This window comes from Oncorhynchus masou, chromosome 9 (assembly GCF_036934945.1).
Source record: "Oncorhynchus masou masou isolate Uvic2021 chromosome 9, UVic_Omas_1.1, whole genome shotgun sequence".
Lineage (NCBI taxonomy): Eukaryota > Metazoa > Chordata > Actinopteri > Salmoniformes > Salmonidae > Oncorhynchus > Oncorhynchus masou.
In genome coordinates this window covers 47,783,448-47,791,022 of record NC_088220.1, presented here as the reverse complement: position 1 = coordinate 47,791,022, position 7,575 = coordinate 47,783,448, and positions in this window count along the sequence as shown.

Below are 7,575 nucleotides of genomic sequence, written 5' to 3'. Positions count from 1 at the left end.
TGAGCTTCTTTCACTCCTTATGTTTGTAAACAAAGTAAATATAAACAAACATTCCTCAATATGGTTAAAACTATAATTGTAATATCATGGTTGGTCAGTCCTTGCATCCATAGCTCTGTCTATGAATTTGAGAGATTTTTACTGAAACGGGTGGGGAGAACACAGTTATTGTTTCAACAGCTTTAAAGGGAAAGTTCAGTTTACAAAGTAATGTTAGATGGTTGGTTCCTCACCCTGAAAGCGATCACAGCAGGTTCATCCCATCTGTCCATCAGACAATAGAAATGCTTGTTCATATTGGCAGTTTGAAGTGACTCAAATCGTATATGGCTCAGGACCTCAGACCGGTGCAAAGGTTCACCTTCCAACATGGCTTACATCTGCTATGACAGGCTCATTGTCCAGCCTCCCTTCCAGGCTTCTATTTTTCCCAGTCTGTTTGCTCCTATTTTTCCCAGTCTGTTTGTTTCTAGTCCTCCTTGTTTCAACCCTTGCCTGTCCTGACTCCGAACCCGCCTGCCTGACCACTCTGCCTGTTCTGACTACCAGTCTGCCTATCCCCTTTTATTTTTTTGGACTCGGATCTGGTTTCTGACCCCTGCCTGGCCTGACCTCGAGGCTGCCTATCGTCTGGTACTGTTTGGACTCTGACCTGGTTTATTAACTCTCGCCTGTCTCTGACCTGCCTTTGCCTACTCCCTTTTGTTATAATAAATATCGGAGCACTACCATCTGCCTCCTGTGTCTGCATTTGGGTCTCGCTTTGTGCCCTTACAGCTTTCCCCATCCTGAAGAGCACTTCCACAGTTTACCCTCCTGCTGAACTTTTCTTCCTGCGGACTGAATCCCTGTATGGCTGTTTAATTGTGCATGCATCTAAACAACCATAGTCAATGTCAGTTCTCCCTGGACATAATTCAGTAATCTGAACCAGGAGTGGTCAACCAGGTGTGTGTTTGAATGTGGACATCTTCTTACAATAAACTCCCCTTAACCTGGACATCCACCTTATCTTTGTTCTGACTGGACATTCTGTAGCCGTTGCTACTGGCCTTAAGCCGATTCTCTACAATCCTACCCCTATTCTTCAATATATATATATATATATATTATTCAGCAGATGCTTTATCCAGAGCAACTTAGTCATGTGTAAGTGATTTTTTTTTTCCTTGTGGGAGCCCCCAGCAGGAATCGAACCACACAACCATACTGAAGAATCGCCATGACATTCTAATGGGAATGAATGTGATATTAGTGAATATATTACAGCCTTCATTACATTGTAGACAAGATACCTACCAGGCAACAGTACCAGAAGGAATATGGATATGAGTGCCACCAAATGTCTACAAAGCCCTCTCACATTTCCATTATCAGATTTTGCGCTAGTGTTTGCAACTTTTGTGATTCCACCTCTGAGGCCTGCATCATCTTTTTCTTCGGGATCAGCTCAAAATGTAGGCAATGCCCATGCTTCTACTCTCTGGTAGTTTAAACTCTATTTGACCTGTAGACATTCAAACAGAGTGGGTGCACAGGAAATGACACGGGGAAATCCCAATGATTGATAAGACTTGTGCAGTATATTGTAGCCCTTTTATGAACTCCCAAACGTAATATTTAGTTTGTGCAATATCTTTCTTTTTTATGTGTAGCCAAGGTCAGAGAAAAAATGTGTTAGGTTGTATGTTCTGTGAACTATTTCGTATTTCGTCGTCCTAACGTAGTCTTCACTGCTATCTGCCCAGCAGCTAGCTAACGTCCACTAGCACAGCAGCTAGCTAACGTCCACTAGCACTGTAGAAACTATTACACTCAACGACTCGATTAGTGTAGTGTTAGCTAGCTACATAGTTGTCTTTGCTGTCTTCGTATCCAAGGTAATTGTGTAGTTTAGAGTGTGTAGACTTAGAGTGATTATCTTAATTTACCGAGGTTAGCTAGCCAGCTATTTGTCGTCCTATTTGTCGTCCTTAACGTAGGAGTCACTGCTAGCTAGCTAGCTAGCTAGCCAACAGCAACAGCTAGCCAACGTCTTCCGAATTGAACTTCAACAACCCGGTCAACATTCCGCCTCGCTCCACAGGTAGTATCACATTTTCATTTCACTTCATTACAGTACAACGGTTTGATTTGTTTGATCGTAGCTAGCTAGCTACATAGGCGTCTTTGTATCGTCTTTGTATCTAAGACAATAAGACAATTGTGTAGTCTGGAGCGATTCTCTAGGTTAGCTAGCCAGCTATTGTCGTTCTTTTAACGTAACGTTACGTAATCAACACTGCTAGCTAGCCAGCTAGCCCCCGAATAGCAGCACTGTAGAAACTATTACTCGACGGAACGACTTGATTAGTGTAGTGTCAACAACGTAGCCACTGCCAGCTAGCCTACTCCAGCAGTACTGTATCATTTCAATCATTTTAGTCAATAAGATTCTTGCTACGTAAGCTTAACGTTCTGAACATTCGATAAGTGTAGTCCACTTGTCATTCCAATCTCCTTTGCATTAGCGTAGCCTCTTCTGTAGCCTGTCAACTATGTGTCTATCTATCCCTGTTCTCTCCTCTCTGCACAGACCATACAAACGCTCCACACTACGTGGCCGCGGCCACCCTAATCTGGTGGTCCCAGCGCGCACGACCCACGTGGAGTTCCAGGTCTCCGGTAGCCTCTGGAACTGCCGATCTGCGGCCAACAAGGCAGAGTTCATCTCAGCCTATGCCTCCCTCCAGTCCCTCGACTTCTTGGCACTGACGGAAACATGGATCACCACAGACAACAATGCTACTCCTACTGCTCTCTCTTCATCCGCCCACGTGTTCTCGCACACCCCGAGAGCTTCTGGTCAGCGGGGTGGTGGCACCGGGATCCTCATCTCTCCCAAGTGGTCATTCTCTCTTTCTCCCCTTACCCATCTGTCTATCGCCTCCTTTGAATTCCATGCTGTCACAGTTACCAGCCCTTTCAAGCTTAACATCCTTATCATTTATCGCCCTCCAGGTTCCCTCCGAGAGTTCATCAATGAGCTTGATGCCTTGATAAGCTCCTTTCCTGAGGACGGCTCACCTCTCACAGTCCTGGGCGACTTTAACCTCCCCACGTCTACCTTTGACTCATTCCTCTCTGCCTCCTTCTTTCCACTCCTCTCCTCTTTGACCTCACCCTCTCACCTTCCCCCCTACTCACAAGGCAGGCAATACGCTCGACCTCATCTTTACTAGATGCTGTTCTTCCACTAACCTCATTGCAACTCCCTCCAAGTCTCCGACCACTACCTTGTATCCTTTTCCCTCTCGCTCTCATCCAACACTTCCCACATTGCCCCTACTCGGATGGTATCGCGCCGTCCCAACCTTCGCTCTCTCTCCCCCGCTACTCTCTCCTCTTCCATCCTATCATCTCTTCCCTCTGCTCATACCTTCTCCAACCTATCTCCTGATTCTGCCTCCTCAACCCTCCTCTCTTCCCTTTCTGCATCCTTTGACTCTCTATGTCCCCTATCCTCCAGGCCGGCTCGGTCCTCCTCTCCCGCTCCGTGGCTCGACGACTCATTGCGAGCTCACAGAACAGTGCTCCGGGCAGCCGAGCGGAAATGGAGGAAAACTCGCCTCCTGCGGACCTGGCATCCTTTCACTCCCTCCTCTCTACATTTTCCTCCTCTGTCTCTGCTGCTAAAGCCACTTTCTTCCATTCTAAATTCCAAGCATCTGCCTCTAACCCTAGGAAGCTCTTTGCCACCTTCTCCTCCCTCCTGAATCCTCCTCCCCCTCCCCCCTCCTCCCTCTCTGCAGATGACTTCGTCAACCATTTTGAAAAGAAGGTCGACGACATCCGATCCTCGTTTGCTAAGTCAAACGACACTGCTGGTTCTGCTCACACTGCCCTACCCTGTGCTCTGACCTCTTTCTCCCTCTCTCTCCAGATGAAATCTCGCTTCTTGTGACGGCCGGCCGCCCAACAACCTGCCCGCTTGACCCTATCCCCTCCTCTCTTCTCCAGACCATTTCCAGAGACCTTCTCCCTTACCTCACCTCGCTCATCAACTCATCCCTGACCGCTGGCTACGTCCCTTCCGTCTTCAAGAGAGCGAGAGTTACACCCCTTCTGAAAAACCTACACTCGATCCCTCCGATGTCAACAACTACAGACCAGTATCCCTTCTTTCTTTTCTCTCCAAAACTCTTGAACGTGCCGTCCTTGGCCAGCTCTCCCGCTATCTCTCTCAGAATGACCTTCTTGATCCAAATCAGTCAGGTTTCAAGACTAGTCATTCAACTGAGACTGCTCTTCTCTGTATCACGGAGGCGCTCCGCACTGCTAAAGCTAACTCTCTCTCCTCTGCTCTCATCCTTCTAGACCTATCGGCTGCCTTCGACACTGTGAACCATCAGATACTCCTCTCCACCCTCTCCGAGTTGGGCATCTCCGGTGCGGCCCACGCTTGGATTGCGTCCTACCTGACAGGTCGCTCCTACCAGGTGGCGTGGCGAGAATCTGTCTCCTCGCCACGCGCTCTCACCACTGGTGTCCCCCAGGGCTCTGTTCTAGGCCCTCTCCTATTCTCGCTATACACCAAGTCACTTGGCTCTGTCATAACCTCACATGGTCTCTCCTATCATTGCTATGCAGACGACACACAATTAATCTTCTCCTTTCCCCCTTCTGATGACCAGGTGGCGAATCGCATCTCTGCATGTCTGGCAGACATATCAGTGTGGATGACGGATCACCACCTCAAGCTGAACCTCGGCAAGACGGAGCTGCTCTTCCTCCCGGGGAAGGACTGCCCGTTCCCATGATCTCGCCATCACGGTTGACAACTCCATTGTTTCCTCCTCCCAGAGCGCTAAGAACCTTGGCGTGATCCTGGACAACACCCTGTCGTTCTCAACTAACATCAAGGCGGTGGCCCGTTCCTGTAGGTTCATGCTCTACAACATCCGCAGAGTACGCCCCTGCCTCACACAGGAAGCGGCGCAGGTCCTAATCCAGGCACTTGTCATCTCCCGTCTGGATTACTGCAACTCGCTGTTGGCTGGGCTCCCTGCCTGTGCCATTCAACCCCTACAACTCATCCAGAACGCCGCAGCCCGTCTGGTGTTCAACCTTCCCAAGTTCTCTCACGTCACCCCGCTCCTCCGCTCTCTCCACTGGCTTCCAGTTGAAGCTCGCATCCGCTACAAGACCATGGTGCTTGCCTACGGAGCTGTGAGGGGAACGGCACCGCAGTACCTCCAGGCTCTGATCAGGCCCTACACCCAAACAAGGGCACTGCGTTCATCCACCTCTGGCCTGCTCGCCTCCCTACCACTGAGGAAGTACAGTTCCCGCTCAGCCCAGTCAAAACTGTTTGCTGCTCTGGCCCCCCAATGGTGGAACAAACTCCCTCACGACGCCAGGACAGCGGAGTCAATCACCACCTTCCGGAGACACCTGAAACCCCACCTCTTCAAGGAATACCTAGGATAGGATAAAGCAATCCTTCTCAACCCCCCTTAAATGATTTAGATGCAGTATTGTAAAGTGGCTGTTCCACTGATGTCAGAAGGTGAATTCACCAATTTGTAAGTCGCTCTGGATAAGAGCGTCTGCTAAATGACTTAAATGTAATGTAAATGTAACTATTGGTTTAACTACCAAGTGCATTTTGTAATGCAAACTTGGTTTATCACAATCATGCTATTAGTACATTTCTTTCGATCAGTTGATTATTCATCTGAATGGTTCTTCAGAAATGGAACAGGAATATTTTTCCCCTAATGAATCTGCACCCTATCCCATGTTGTTCCTATTGTGTTTACTGTAAGGAATTGCTATACACAGTCAATTATTCATAGTTGATCATTGAACAATTGGGTAACAGCACGGCTTGTTCTTTTTTTTTTTCAAATGAAAATATTTGGTCTATCTTAATACCTGGCCATTTGGTAATACTCTATTTTGCATGGGTATATGTCCTGAATTATTAAGGGTGGAAAATAACTAACCATAGAAATTAAATGACCATGTACTGTATAAGTTAATTTATGAAGTTATTTGACCAGAAGTCCCTACAAGAATAGTAAACAAACACAAATTTGACCAACTGGGGACATTTTGTTAGTCCGCACAAGGTCAAATGCTATTTCTAGAGGATTTTGGGGTTAGTTAGTGTTAGGGTTAGAATTACGTTTAGGGTTAGGAGCTTGGGTTAGGGTTAACGATTAGGTTTTTGGGTTAAGGTTCAGGTTAGAGTAAGAGTATGGGTTAGGGTTAGGGGTTAGGGAAAATAGGAATTTGAATGGGACTGAATTGTGTGTCCCCACAAGGTTAGCTGAACAAGACTGTTTGTGTGTGTTTTCCTACCTTACCAGGAACCCAATGTCCTAGCAGTTCACCCAAATGTCCTGACAGTCAGGACTTTTTCATGTCCTCAATTTGTTTGAATGTTATTTTAATTTTAAGGGTTAGATTTTGGGGTGGGGTTAGGTTTTTGGGGGTTAAGGTTAGAGTTAGGGAAAATTGGATTTTTAATGGTCAAACATTTTTACCCCGAAAAAAAGAAATCAAAGCTGTGTGTGTACAAGTATTAGCACATGCTATTTAATTACCAGAAAATCTACTAAGTTTAAATACCGAGAAAAAAATAATATTCATCTGAAAGTCCCAAGAAATACCGCAAAATCAGAAGTGCCCATTTATAGCCTTTAGACCAAAGATATGGTCATTATGCCAGGGTTCTCCAAAAATAAGATTGTTGCAGCTCCATAATGCCTGCGCCACTATGTAAAGATTTCACAGCAAGTGAAACAGATATTTAGTAATGATAGAATAACTTTGATCGCCAATTACACTGTTGTGAATTGCGAAACAGGCCGTTCATAAATTATATGCTTAGTCATGTTGCTCAATTAATTATCGACACAGAGTGCGAACTCAAGACCCACACAGAAGGCACCCGGAGTAGTCTTATAGCGGTGTCGAATCATACAAACTTTGTAACCGCAGTCAAACAAATGTCAAATTACCGAAGTTGCTATACCTGCTAGATAACCTCCAACGAATAACAGAATATATCCTATTCGAGTTGCTGATTATACAGATGGCAGATCAGCTCATGAATAACAGGGAGATGAATAGAGGGCTTTTTTAAATATCAAGGTACAGTATCTTAACCGGGACCAACTCTGTAAAAACAAAATCGATATCTATGCTCAAACCGTTTGTTGATCATACATTCTCTACGGAAGCTCTCATATGTGCAGCAATACGAGACAGCGCAGAGAAGCAAGGGGAACGTTGGAGCAGTATTTTGACATGCGTAGGCGAGAGACGTGCTTTGATATGCAACCTATGGATTACCGAATAAAGTTAGTCATTTGGGGTTTCAGTGGGACAGGAACGATAGGGAAATAGCCTAGGCTCTATACAAGGCGATATAAATATCCTACCTGAGTCAGTAGATACATTTTGCAATAACGTAGACTAAATCAAGTCAACGCTAAAAGTTTCCTTTGCAGTGGTACGTAGATGAGAAAACGAATAAATAAGCTACCACTTCCGCTTGTCCAGCAAGAGATCAATTAACCAAATATA